The 15044-nt window shown below is 41.4% G+C and overlaps 1 protein-coding gene across 17 annotated transcripts in view; it reads left to right on the top strand.

Annotated features, from left to right (window-relative positions):
• The first annotated feature begins 721 nt into the window (after window positions 1–721).
• FAR2 (fatty acyl-CoA reductase 2) overlaps window positions 722–15044 on the top strand; it is a 178457-nt gene continuing 164134 nt past the window's right edge. For 12 of the 17 annotated variants that reach the window (XR_014803681.1, XR_014803680.1, XR_014803679.1 and 9 more), the window contains exon 1: window positions 1275–1670. The gene's annotated coding sequence lies outside the window, so the exon portion shown is untranslated. Of the gene's footprint in view, window positions 1045–1274; window positions 1671–15044 lie in introns of those variants that run through there. The other 5 variants (XR_014803677.1, XM_084956443.1, XM_013988334.3 and 2 more) reach the window with 4 other exon arrangements.

Raw genomic sequence — 15044 nt, 5'->3', positions numbered from 1 at the left:
ATTGTTTTCCAAAGAATTGTAACAATTTACCTCTATCTGCTATGTGATGAGTGGTTTCAATACCTTCTCACCATCATTTGACAGTATTGTTTCAAGTGCTGTCATACACTTTTAAGAACACATTGACTTATTCCCCAGTGTTGGGGGGAGGGGTAGCAAAGAGTATATTTATTGGGTCCTAACTTTTTCTGTCTCTTCTTGCTTTCATGAAGTCACCAGAGAACATTAGCCACAGCGTCTTTAGGCTACACTTTGTTTATCACATTTAACAGAAGAGAGCCCAATAGAAGATAATTCAGGATGGGAGTGACTTTTTTTTTTTTTTTGTAATGGAAGAAATGGCTCATATTTACTCCAACCTTCATAAATTAATTTTATCTCTTTATATGTTGATTGTTGTAATGAGGAGAATGAAGACCACTTATAGGGCAATATTCTTTTTTAGCTTTTCTTAACACAGCATATTTATTTGGGAATTTACTTTCCACCTTGTCCGAGGAATTAGGCTGGGCGTTGGCCGTTTTTTTTCAGCATTTCCTGGCTGAGGACCGTGACAGCTCCACCCACTTGCCTGTATGTCCCTCTATAAGTCTTCCCCGACGACGGCTCCAGTTTTTCCGTTTAAAATTTAACAGTGACCAAACCAATTTCCCTCAAAGCTATCAGTCTTTAAAATAAAAAGTCTATTTCAGAACAAGGGCATTAAAAAAAAATATTTAGAGAAGCACTGCTGAGAAAAGCTGGCCACCGGCTGCTATTCCTGCAGCCGCATCTCTGATCTCTCTGGTCTCCTAGTCACCTACCCACTCCTACTCGACGCAGACAGAGCCTGATTTCTGCCCTCCTCACCCTGGGCAGGAGTACACCGCGCCTCCAGCCCCTCCTGCATTTTTAAAAGGACACTGCGCTGGTCGGTCCTTGCCGGGCGCCTCCGCAGAGTCTGGAACAGATTCAAGAGCATCGCTCCCACTGGGCGTGCAATACGGACGAGCTGAGTAAACTCGGATTTTTGGCTGCCTTTTCTCCTAGGCTGGGTGGGGAAAGGTGTGTCCTCCAAGCGTGCATACTAGAACCTTTGACCCTCCGTCTCCCCCCTCCCGCCCTCATCTTTCTCTGGCTCTCCTTTCCTGCTCTCTGACTCTGTCTCTCTTCCTCACCTCCGCCCTTCCTTTCTCTCAAGGTGTGGGAGCTTTTATTCCAGACCAGAGAGGGGCGCCTTTCCTGCTCCCTTTCCCCTCACCCACCGATTAAAGAAAAGGGGTGGGCGGGTGCGGGAATCCAATCCGGGAGTAATAGCGAGTGGATCTGCGCGGCTCTGAATGAATGGAAGCTGCGGGGCGGGCCTGTGCGCACGGCCGCCCTGCCCAAGATGCGGTCGCCCAGTGGCCTGTAAGGCCCTCGCCAGCCCCTCGCCCTCCTCCCGCCCCGGGCAGAGGCCGCCGCCGTCTCCGCGCCCAACGCCGAGGCCAAGGCTGCCACGGGGAAGGTCGGAGGGAGGGTGGTTTCCTCCCGCCCCACACCCAGTCTCCGAGCCGGATATAGAGAGTGTCACGTTTGGGGGCCGAAAGGCGAGAGCAGTTTCCTTGTGGCCGAAGCACTCCCCGGAGCCCCGGGGAAGGACTGGGATTTAGAGGACCACTAGTTGAGCCGGCTCCGCGCTGGAGGAGCAGGTACTCGGGGTCGCAGGCGGGCCGCGCCAGCGCCCACGCCTCCCCGGCTAAGAATGGGCCGGGGTGGCGGGGAGGCAGGGCTCAGCGGGCTGGAGAGGGACGGAGGGTGGGGCGGCCCTCGCTGGACCCAGAAGAAGGGTGGGCGCGGGGGCGGGGTTGTGGGGGGGAACGGGCGTTTTCCGCGGCCCTGCCAGGGAGCTGCCCCCAGCCGCTCCTTGTCATCTGCCGGCGGGTTAAGCGCACTAGGCTCCTGCTTTGCCTACGGGGCGCGCGGAGGCGAGAAGGGCGCGCGCCGGGAAGGGCCCGAGAGAGTTAACATGGGAGCGGTGCAGCAGCTGGGGCCCGCGGAGGAGAGGCTCAGCCTAGGTCTGGTGGAGGCCTGCTTGGCCCCTGGGACTGACTGTTCCTGGAGAGAACGGGGCCACGTGGGGCGCGGCGGCCGCCCTCCCTGCGCCCAGGGCTGTCGTGGCGCGCTTCCTCGCGGCCTTGGCCTCGTCACCGCTGGTCCCACCCCGGCCTCTGCACTTACTGAGCCCCAGGCAGAAATGAGCCGGGGTGGCCTGGGCTGGGTCTGTCCGCGTTGGAAGTTTTTCATCTCTTCTTCGGGGGCCCGGATACCAGATGATTCCAACTGGATTGGCTTGCGGGAATGCTGCTCGCATTCCTGTTATCAAAGGGCTAATTCCGTTCAATTAAAGGAGTTAACTACTGACTTCATTCTAGAAACCAGAGAAAAACATCACACCTGCCAGCCTTCTACTCTTTTATCTTGCGGGAATGGGTAGAGTTATGAACACTTATTCTTTGATGGATGAGGTACCAGGTGTGTGCAATCAGGTTCTTGCTGGATCTAGAAGAGCTTTGGCGGTTGGTTGAATCGTTTAGAGTGCCCCATTGGCCTTGTAACAAGAATAAGAGTGGGAACGGCAGGGTGACCAGGAAATTCAAGTGAATTGTGTTTTTCTACTTGTTAGTGGCCGAATCAAGAGAAGTTCGACACTGTGCAAACGGAAATTTGAGAATTACCCCGTGGATTCAATTACCCATCTCTCTCTATCCCTATTTATGAGTTGATTTGGCTGAGGAGCATATCTAGTCTAAAAGGTCAAAGAGACTAAATAAAAATTTTAAGGTAGCCACTCAAAATGAAGGGGCAGGCTTTTCTGCAAGTTCACACATAGTGGTATTTGTGTATGAGACTTCTAGGAGACAACCGTGGGGTTTAGCAGCCAGACTCAATAGTTGTAGCATCTCATCTGTAGTATTTCTCAGTGCAGATCTTTAGAGTACTCTGTCTATTTCTAAGGGCATCTTCTGCACTTGCTTTATTAACGAATTCCTACCTTACTCTTATTTCTATCGGGTTATGATTATCTCTAAAATCAGTATAAATCACGAGTTGGTGAATCTTACAGTGATATGTTTCTCTTTTACTTAAAAGAGGGATGTGATATTACAGAAGACAGAAGCATCCATTAAAGGGGTGAAAATTGTAAAAAAAAAAAAAGAAAAAAAGAAAAACATCTCACCATGCTTTCCTATCTTCTGAAGATGCTTTCTTGTGTGTTTTTTTTTCTGACAGTATCTGGGCAGCCTTAAGAATTCTTTGTTTTTGCGTTAATTTTTGTGCATCCATGAAACCTCATGCATTTACAAACACAATCTCTGAGGAAGCATGTACACTGATACCAGCATGCTGTCCTTGCAACACTGTGTTTGGTCTCTTTGAGCATGTTTATTACTCTTGAAGAGATTTCTTAATGCTTTATTTTGTTAACAGACCACTTAAAGATCTGATAAAAGCTACGGGATATGAAAAATAAGCATATACATACTAACATAGAATCCTGCCTACAATTTCAGGAACTCCCAGCCTCCTTGCTACCCACCCACCCAGCTGTTGGCAGTCCAGAGACTTAAGGCACGGCCAGCTTGGAAGTACAGTGCCCAGTACATGCAAGGCCCCCACACTTGGTTTAATGTTCCGCAGTCACTGTCAGCTCTCTTAGTAATTTTCAAACAAGGAGCTCCAAGTTTTCATTTTACACTAGACTCTGCAAATTCTGTAGCCAGTCTTGAGCCCAGGTTCACACTTCTGTTCTCTCACTTCCTGAATAACAGCATTGTCTCAGCAATCCTGCATTTGAGGTGAATTCTCTGACACAAACTGAAAGTTAGCTGCTGCATGCTTGTGTCACTAAGTCCCTCTATGCCCAGTTTCCTCATTGAAAAGACAAAGATAACAGTCATTATCTACTACTCTATTCACCTTAAAAAGTGAAGGCACATAGTTAAAAAGAGCTAATAATTATAAAACTGTCTACTTACCTTGAACAGTTCTATACTAAGACGGTATTGTGACAAGCTTCACTTTTTGACTCCATGTTTAAGAAGTAGCTTGAGGCAGGTTGGTTAAGTGCATTAAAAGGGTTGTAGAACCTTTATAACCCTAATGTTTTGATGGGAGAAAAAATTAAAAGTAGCTAAGGTTTGGGGGTTTTTTGTTTGTTTGCTTGCTTGCTTGGTTTTTTGCTTTTGAGGGTCACACCTGTGGCATATGGAGATTCCCAGGCTAGGGGTTGAATCAAGAGCTGAAGCTGCGGCCTACACCACAGCCATAGCAACGCAGGATCTGAGCTGCACAGCTCACAGCAACCCTGGATTCTTAACCCACTGAGTGGGGCCAGGGATCAAACCTGCATCCTCATGGATACTAGTCAGATTTGCTTCCTCTGCACCACAATGAGAAATCCTGGTATTGTAAATATTCCTTAAAAAATCATTATCTTGCGCAAGATTGGAATTGCAATTAAAAGTACACACTACCTTCTTGGATCCCAAAGACACTGCCTGAATTAAATTTATGTTCGGGTCAAATTCATCCCAAAATTAAACGATGAGAGACAGTCGGCGATTGAATTTTTTTGAGTTAATTCCCTTTGCTTCATTTAAGTTTTAAAAATTTATATTTTCAAAATCTTGAGCAAGGCACTCTTTTAAATATTCTGGGAGATACCTCACAATATAAAGTACACTCAGTTCCTTACTAGGTTTTCTTCATCTCTCCTACCACTGGGGAAGGAAGTGTGAAATTTTGGGCAAGTCCTGTGTCCCCATACTCCTTCCTTAATTGCTTCTCTCTGACCTAGAATTTACCCTCATCACAGCTTTTATTCCCAGCATAGTGGCAACACACTCAGAAGGTTGAAGAAGAGCGAATTGAAACTTCCTTATCAAAGTCTTAAAATGGGCACGTCAGAGAGGGTGGATGGAACCTTCTTTCATGCAACTGCTCTGTGCAGAGGCATATTGTGTACTTTAGGATATGAAGTACTAAGTAAGTCCTGTACCCCATAAATGTATGGTATCATTGGCAAGACCAAATATGTAAATGTAAAGTGTTAATTAACATAGCAGATAAGTTGTTACAAGGCAATATGAAATTAGGTACCAGATGAATGGTGCAGAAGGTTAAGTATGGTAAATTCCCAAGAAGAGAGTAAAATAAACAGAAATGGTTAGTGACGCTTAAGAGGAGAGTTACATGAGGTGACCTTAAAGTTCTTCTCCTAATAAAGATGAATTAATGAGTCTTCTGGATGTTAAACACAAAAAAAATGGAAATCTCTAGGGGGCTAAAGTTTCATGTAAGGAAAAGGCAGATGATAAGATTTCCACTGGCTAGCTTCATCGTATAATACATGATTATTAAGCCTATTCTATGACCAATTACAACTCTCAATTTTCTGCATTTAGCATGGAATAAAGCAGATGTGCCCCCATCCTTTTGGATCTTACAGGAATATGAAAAATATATCTATATAATAAATTGTTGGAAATAGTATAGAGAAAATGAGATGCTATAAAAAAAGAAAAGAAAAGAAAAATCCAGGGGCTGACTCAGATTTGGTGCTCTGTGAAGGTCTCTGACAAAGAAACATTTAAGTTGACATTTGAAGGAAGCAGAGGGAGTAACATGGCCAAAAAAAAAAAAAGGAAATATCAATCTAGTCAGAGGAAATAGCAAATAGCAAGTCTGTAAGGAGAAGAAAATCCTGGAAGTGTTCAAAGGACAGAAAGGAGGCACATGTGTTGGGTGAGGGGGTTGTTGAGACGCTGGACATGCGTGTAGTGGGTAGGCAGGAGCCAGATCATTCAGATTCCCACAGATCTTAAGATTTTTAATTTTATTTAATTGTAATTTTAATTTTTAATTGAAGAATAGTCGATTTACAATGTTGTGTTTCAAGTGTACAGCAAAGTGATTCAGTTATTTTTTTTCAGATTACATTATATTATAGATTATTATGAGATATTGAGTAGAGTCTCTTGTGCTATACAGTAGATTCTTGTTATTTTACGTACAGTAGTGTGTATGTATTAATCCCCAACTCCTAATTTATCCCTGAATTTTAATGTGAAGCCATTGAAGACTAATTTCAATGTTAAGATCTTTGTGGCTGCTATAAGAATGGACTAATGAGATCAAGGATGGGAAGTGTGATACCAGTTAGGATAGAGTTGACAGCAGTGCTGACAGGGAAGATGGAGAGAAGTGGGCAGGCTTGAAGTGCATTTCAAAAGTAGAGTTGTTGGAACTTGGTGATAGCTGGTGATGAGAGGTGGCTAAAGAAAGAAGTGTGGAGTAAATTCCCTTCAGTAGATACTGCTGAATGTTTCTGATCCAAAACTATAAGCTCCTCATGAAAAGTGACATAGAAACCAACAAATGCTGCCTGGTACCTCTGGAAAGTGCGCCAGGCTGTTGGGGTAGAGGTGAGAGAGGAAGATAGTTTTTTCAGATTATCATTTGTACTGTTGAAATTATTTATGAACTGTGCAGGCACTTTATAATTTTTTAAGAGGTTACCACTATAACAGATATGACTCAAGTTTTTCTGACTTGAGGCCATGAATGGAATATGGTGTAATCTAAAATGACAAAAACCCAGAGAGAAAGGTCTGATCTTCATTAAAGTGATTACTTCACAACACAACTCACTCTCCTGCTTAGAATCTTTCCATTCTCCTACCTTGTCTGTATCACTATTTCCAAAATCTAGTCCATGGATCATTAGTTTCTCAGGTTGTTCGTAAAGTGAATATAAAATAGCTGCCCTGATCACATGAGTTTGAGGAACACTTAATTTGACCTAGTTAAGCAGTTTTTTTTGCAGGCATCCTCAGAGCCTTTAACATACTAATAATGCACATTAAGAATCATCAAAAAAAAAAAAAGATGTTTTATGCCACATTTACTAAACTTACTTGACCTTGAAATGCTTTTTTTGGCAGAACATCAAACAGAGTCAGCATTCGGCCTAAACACTTTGGGAAATGCTGCCCTATATTAATAGATTAAACCTTTTAACATCCACAGCTCTCTATTAACCATCAGCTTTGCTCATCTCTTTCATGCTACTTAGCTGAAGGAAAGCAGAAGCCCAGAACTGAACTGACTCTGTTAATAAGTGTTAAGTTGATGATGAAAACAATTCTTCCATGTGGATAAGACATAAAGAGATACAAGCAAGATCTGTAGTCTGACTAAAAACAATCAATTTTTTTTACAAATTTTAATTTCTACTTTCCTGGAAAGACTAGGCAGGTCTATTCTGTCAAATCAAGATGTGCATATGAGGAAGCTGAAGTATATACAGGGAGGAAGATTTCACAGGGCTCTCATATTCCACGGTGGGTCTGGGCCTTACTTGATACTTGTAATATACCCCCCTGCAGGTCAGCACAATGTGAATACCTAGAGTGTCTGTAGGAACAATGATTTTGCAATCAATCTCTTATATCTCCTTTCCTGGTCCCCAGCACATTCGCATGGTGGTGGGTTGGAGACAGAAGGGCAACTGATGACCAAAGAATGACCAACAGACCAGAACAAAAGAAACAAGTTCATACAGCTCTGGATTCTGACCATGGCTTCATCCATTTGGTGCTCTACGCCAGGGGTCAGCAAACTATGACCTGAGGGCCAAATCTAGCTCCTGCCTATTTTTGTGTCTCTCTTGAACTAAGAATGGTGTTTCCATTTTTAAGTGGTTGAAAAAAATCAAAAGAAGAATAATGTTCTGTGGCACATGAAAGTTATATGAAATTCAATTTTTGGTATCCATAAATAAAGTTTTATTGGAAACCAGCCAGTGCCAGGCATCTATTCATCCTATTGTCTGTGGCTGCTTTAGTGTTTCATGTAGTGAGTAGCTGTGATCTGCAAAGCCTGGTCTGTTTACCCTCTGGCCTTTTATATAAAATGTCTGGCCCCTGCTCTAAGCTATTAAACTCACTGGCCATAGATAATTTTACTAGATTTGTTTTATATATTAAGGGATAGTCTTAGTTCAGGCTGCTATAACAAAGTACCATAGACTGGGTGTCTTATAAATAACAAAAATGTATTTCTTATAGTTCTGGAGGCTGGGGGTCCAAAATGAAGGCACAAGCAGATTTGAACTTCCTAGTTCATAGATGTTCTTCTTTCCCTTGTTACTTCACATGGTGGAAGGAGTGAGGGTTTCTCAGGAGCCTATTTTATAAGGTCACTGATTCCATTCAGTGTGATGTGACATCATCACATTGGAGACTAGATCTCAACATACATATTTTGGGAGGACTGAAAAGTTCAGTCTATGTCAAGGGTCAAATACAAATAGGTCAGCTGACTGTGCAGAAACTCCTCAAATGTTATTCTCATTGGAACCATAGTAGTGCCCTTTATTGTCCATGACTAGTGTAGCTATTGTTACATGACAACGTGGGAAGGTAGTCTTGCAGGTGACAGCTTTTGAAAGCTACTCAAACATTTGAAGTCATATATAAGGATAAACCAAACCAGGGCCCAAGAGGTAGAGGGGGTAATTAACCCCAATATTACATAGCTGTTGAAATCTGCTACCTGAACTTTCCTGTGAACAGTCACCTCTGATTTTTATTTCACTGATGGAACAAATCTATTTTTTATTAATGAACCCTTTTTTTTCAAGAGGAATGGTTTAAAGGTGACAGTCTTAAGTTAGGAGGAACAAATACACACTTTTCATCATCCCCACCCCAAGCCTATTGAACCAACACTTTTGACCTGAGGCTCCCCAGGTACTTCATTCATAACCAGCACAGCACAGGTACAAATGTGGGGACAGGTGGTTCAGGTGCTTCCATGGGACTTAGAAAGGGAAGATGGCAGATAGTGGCTTGTGCCTAGGTCTGCTGCCATCACAAAATCTTTGCAGAGCATGGTATTCTGCAGAAACTAAAGAGTTTGAAATATGGGGCTCCTTGCCAGCTTTGTTGATCAGGGGATTTTCCATGACTAATTCTGAGACCTACCTTTAAAGAAGAAGAATTGGTTTCAGGTGAGAGCTCTGTTCACTAGCCATTTTCCCACCTGATTCCCACTTGGTAATCTGTATCAAAGCAAAAAAAAAAAAAAAAAAAATTGTTATATATTTCTTTATGTAGCCAGCAATGTGATGAAGTAGATAGTGAAAAAAAAATTTATCTAACTTTAATTGGCAGACACTAAGAATAGTGAATGTTTCTTGTTTTAGTCATGGTTTATTTGAAAAGGCCTAGATAATTCCGTATCCTTAACCTCTGCAGTCCAGCCAAGCACTTTCTAGTTGCAGCTGACAATAGGTGACCCTTATGGCTTTTAGACATACTATTATCTTGTTTTTAATGCTTTTTTTTTTTTTGGTCTTTTTAGGGCCGTACCTGAGGCATATGGAAGTTACCAGGCTAGGGGTCCAATCAGAGCTGCAGCTTCTGGCCTACACCACAGCCACAGGAACACCAGATCCAAGCCGCATCTGCAACCTACACCACAGCTCATGGCAATGCCAGATCCTTAACCCACTGAGCGAGGCCAGGGATCAAACTCACATCCTCATGGATACTGGTTGGGTTTATTACCATGAAGCCACAATAGGAACCCCTGTTGTTAATGCTTTTTAACCTCTCAGTCTCCTGCAGAGATGGCCCCAAATGTTGAAGCACACACATGAGGGGAGGAAGAGAAAGGAAAGCTCTTCCCCTGTGAATCTGAATAGAAAAGGCAAAAATTCAGCCTCTCCTACCCACTTCCCCATCCATCCACCTCAGCTGGGAGGTCTTGGATCAGTAGCACGTGCTAGTGAATAACAGGACGGCCACGGGAGGCAAGAATAATATTTCCTGAGCCAAGAAATGAGAAAAAGCCATTGTAAAAATGCTTCACATTTTAGATCATTTTAGAAAAATTTCACTTTATTTATCACAGGTCAGTAGGAGGTCACATTCCACCAAAGTTGGCACAAACTCTTAAGGGCAGGATAGTTGGAAATTAGGAAGACTGTTAAATTGTGTGTCTGGTTCCGACGTATTTGAAACCACTTAAGCACTTCAAGCATAGTTAGGTCTGCCAATGCACAATATTGTCAACAAACTGGAGGCATCTGCCCAGGAGAATTTGCTAAGCTGAACAAAAGAAGCTTTGTGTAGTAATTCACAGTTTGTGCATGTGTGAAAGATTTTTTATTATTATTTTTGAGAGACGGCATTTAATACTAACAGGTGTGCAGGGAAGTAGCAGCATAGTTTTCACCAATAACGAAAGCATCTTAAAGGTGGAGAATATTCATTTAATAAAAATATAGAGCTATTTATCTAAAATTTAAGAGAAATTGTCCACTTAATTCCACATGAAACACAGATGTAAATAAGATACCCTGACAAATATGAATGAAATCAACTTTAATGTCCGTCTGTGTATTTTTATTTCCATTATGCTGTAACTGTTCTCAATCTGAATTGACTCATTTCCATTGTGTTTTGTTCACAAAAGACTCTTAGGACATATCTGTTCTGAAGATAAACATAAGAGCTAAAGGATGGACAACTTTATTCTCTTACCAAAAGGCTTTGAGAATATTAATGTCCACTTATAAAACTGTTCTCAAGCTCTCACAATCTTGATGGTCTGAAAGAGGTATTACTCTCATCCAAAAAGCAGTTTCTTTCTTCCTTGGCAACCTGTACTTGTCAAAACTCTTTCAAGTAGAATTGTGACTTTGCTTCTTCCATCTTTTACTATTTTGGTCCAGTGCTGCCTGAAGCCACAGTTATGCAAGTGCTGCCGAGTACATTGCTGATCACAGGATTGCACTTTAGGTAAATTTAGGTCTCAGTTTCTTTTAGGACAGAGTGAAACTTTCTCAAATTAGAATTCCCCGAACTCTTAGATATACTGTATGTTAGCACATACCACACCACCCTATCTACTATGCATAGTGATGTCTGCAAATAGTTTTGCCTTAACCAACTATATTCATATTATAAATTGTAGAATGTTCAAGTAGCTTATCTATATTTGGTCTAATTCTCTCATTTTATAGAAAATATATCACATATCTATTTAGTGGATAAGTATAGAATATTATCCAAATCCTAAGACTACAAATCCTCTCGCTATTCCATGCATTCATTCATTCAATTTTTTGAGCATCTATCATGCATCAGCCTGGGTGTTTAGCTCTGCAAATATAGTGGTGAACCAGATATAGTATCTGCCTTTAAGCTTTAGTTCTCCCTGTTCATTGAGCAATTAAAACTGACCAGTTAAAATTTGGAATTTGTGAAATCTTTCAGCAAATATCCTGAATGTAAAAATATAAAAGAGTCATATATTTTTATTTCTTATTCTTCTCCCATCTAAGCAGCCTCAGTCAATAATTTAGCCCTCCAGAGAGCCCTGAGCAATTAATACCAAGAAGGGTGTGATGGGAAATGGAGTTAAAATGAATAAAAGTCTGCAGGGAAGATAATGAAGATTAAGAAGCAGGGAAACAAGGTTCTCCTTTGTTCACAACAAGTCCTGAGGATTAATTAGCCTGTACTGCCTTCCTCTTGATTACACTCATCCTTTCCTCAAACCTGGCTATTGACTGGATTCAATCTGCAGGTTTCCCCCCTTCCTTTTTGCCCTTAAAAATAGACACACGATCTCTTTTTGCATGTCAAGCAATTAACTGCTAATCACTGTGGAAAAAGAAATAGAGGAAGAGGCAAAACAGCCAACATGGGAAGGTTACAGAGTTTCCCAAACGATCCCTTTGAGTCTTGGCATAAGGTCAATAATTAGTTGCTGACTTCCTGTGTGATGAAAAGTGGAAACCCCATTATATTCAGCCACCTACCTTTATTTCTACAAGCAACATCAAAAACCAACCCGCTGCTTAAAAAAACCCTCACCTGTACTCTTAAATCTGGATGGGTATGGGTATTCGTTGGATGGGAGGACTTACAGCTTTCAGCAGATTCTTTTTTTTTTTTTTTTTTTTTTGTCTTTTTGCCATTTCTTGGGCTGCTCCCGCAGCATATGGAGGTTCCCAGGCTAGGGGTCCAATCGGAGCTGTAGCCACCAGCCTACGCCAGAGCCACAGCAACTCGGTATCTGAGCCGAGTCTGCGACCTACACCACAGCTCACGGCAATGCTGGATCGTTAACCCACTGAGCAAGCACAGGGATCGAACCCACAACCTCATGGTTCCTAGGTGGATTCGTTAACCACTGCGCCACGACGGGAACTTCAGCTTTCAACAGATTCTCAAAGAGGTCATGACCAAAACAAAATAGGGTACTGATGCTTTAGGAGCACTGCTTTACCTCCTTGAAGACTTCTAGACCTAAGAAATGTCCCTTCTGAGGATTCCTCCCAGGGACCATAGAACTCTTTGGGATGTTTAGATCTTCCTGACCCGTCTTCAGTGCGTCACATGATTCAGAATATTACATTGTTCCAAAACAGAAAGGGTCATGTAATTCCCTTGCATAACCCCTCCCCCTGCTCCCCATTTCCTAGAGCACCCTTGCCAAGAGTATGAAATGCTAGTCAATGTAGCTGGGGGGGGGGGGTGATTCCCTAGTGCAGAAAAGCTTTTAGCATCACCCTTGTTTCCTCCATCTCAGAAAGCTGGAGACTAAGATAATCAAGGTGTTGGCAGGGTTGGGTCCTTCCCAGGCTGTGAAGGAAACATCAGTTCTTGGCTTCTCTTCATGGCTCATCAATGACCTTCTTCCCCCTGTGTCTTTATATCACCTTCCCTCTATTCATGTCTATTTGTCCAATTTTCCTCTTTTATTTCGACATCAGTCCTATTGGAGTAGGAGCCCACCCTACTCCAGTAATGCTTCCTTTTAACTTAATTAGTTGCCTCATAATAACCCCACTTCCAAATTAGGTCACATTCTGAGATACTGCAGTGTAGGACTTTAACATATGAAACTGGAGCGGGGTTGGGTGGGGGAGCGGGGAGCACAGTTCAACCTGTAACACCCAGGTAACTAATACTAGGTTCCTCCTTACCACAATGGAATATGGTCATGAAATAATATCTAAGTACTTTTGGTGTTATACACACCCCAAAAAATAAAACCAAAACCAAAATGAGAAAAAAATAAAACAAAAACCCTGTGTATTTTAGGTATTGATTAATAATGAACATAAGTAATAACTATTTTTTCACCATGAATTTCTTCTTCTTGTGATTTTTATTATTTTTATAAGGTATAACTTCAGTGTGGAAGAGTGAATATATCATAAACACAGTAATAAGCAATTCTCAGATTTCAGCTTCCAGAATCAAAATATATATATATACTATCAGAATCCTATAAGTCCCTTTATGTTCCCATTCATTCATTACCTATTGCCCATCCCCAGAACAATCATTATGCTGACCCTCAAGTCATAGATTAGCAACATTTAAACATAGATTGGGCCAGCCAGTTTTTGAAGTTTTACATGTAAGTAAAACTGCACAGTGTGCATTGTTTTGGATCCAGCTTGTTTACTCAGTGTTCTGTTTATGAGATTCATTCAAATTTTTGTGTATTCCTTCTCATTGCTGTATAGTACTCTGTTCTGTGAATATACCACATTTAGTTTACCCATTCTACTGTTGATGAACGGTTAGGTACTTTTCAGTATGAGGTTCATAGAAATAGTGCTATTAACTTTCTTATGAATGTATTTTGTTGAACATATGTACATATTACAGTTGGGTATACCTCCACATGGAAATGATTTATATAGAGAGCTTTAATAAAATTTACCAAAGAGTTTTCCAAAGTGATTGTATTCTCAGAAGCAGTAGTCAGGAGGTGTCCTTGTTCCACATGTCAACACTTCTCATTGTTCTTTTCATTTAAGCCATTTTGATGGGAGAGTAGTTGTATGGCAGAATAGTTTTGTTTATATTTCTCTAGTGACTGACAGTGGAGCACCGTTTTGTATAATGGCCATTTGGATACCTTTTCTTAAGGAGTACTCAACTCTCGCCTGTTTGTCTATTGCGTATTTTTTTTTCCACAATGATTTGTGTGTATACTTTATATATCCTGGATCCAATTCCATTATTAGATATATGTATTGTGAATGATGTCTCCCAGTCTATGGCTTGCCTTTTTATGCTCTTAATTTTCTCTTTCAGTGAACACAATTTAAAAAAAATTTTTTTTCACATATTTTTTATTAAAATATAGTTGACTTACAGTGTCATGCCAAATTCTGCTGTACAGCAAAGTGACCCAGTCATACACACACACACACACACACACACACACACACACACACACACATATAAAGAAGATCTGGTGCATATACATAATAGAATACAACTCAGCGTAGCAAAGAATAAAGTGGTGCTGTTTGCAGCAACATGGATGCAGCTAGAGATTCTCATACTAAATGAAGAAAGTCAGAAAGAGAAAGACAAATACCATATGATATCACTTACATGTGTAATCTAAAATATGGCATAAATGATCCAAGCTACAAAACATTCTTTTTCTCATATTATCTTCCATCATGTTCTGTCACAAGAGATTGGATGTAATTCCCTGTGCTGGACAGTAGGACCTCATTGCTTATACATTCTAAATGGAATAGTTTGCATCTACTAACCCCAAACTCGAGTCCATCCCACTCCCTCCTGCCTCCCCCTTGGCAACCAAAGTCTGTTCTTTATGGCTGTGAGTCTCTTTCTGTTTTGTAGCTAGGATCATTTGTGCCATATTTTAGATTCTGCATGTAAGTGATATCATATGGTATTTGTCTTTCTCTTTCTGACTTCCTTCACTTAGTATGAGATTCTTTAGCTGCATCCATGTTGCTGCAAATAGCACTATTTTATTTTCCATTTATTTATCACTATTTATTTTCTATGTGGAGTAGTATTCCATTGTGTATCTGTACCACAACTTCGTAATCCATTCATCTGTTGATGGACATTTAGGTTGTTTCCATGTCTTGGCTGTTGTGAAGAGTGCTGCTGTCAACATATTGATGCATGTATTTTTCTGAATTGTGGTTTTGTCTGGATATT

Source organism: Sus scrofa, chromosome 5, assembly GCF_054392235.1.
Source record: "Sus scrofa isolate SSC_HxYL_T2T_F1_AM1 chromosome 5, Sscrofa_HxYL_maternal_Yorkshire_Landrace_v2.0, whole genome shotgun sequence".
NCBI classification, from domain to species: Eukaryota; Metazoa; Chordata; class Mammalia; order Artiodactyla; family Suidae; genus Sus; species Sus scrofa.
Note: the sequence above shows the minus strand (reverse complement) of the source record. Positions and strands in the feature narration are given on the sequence as shown.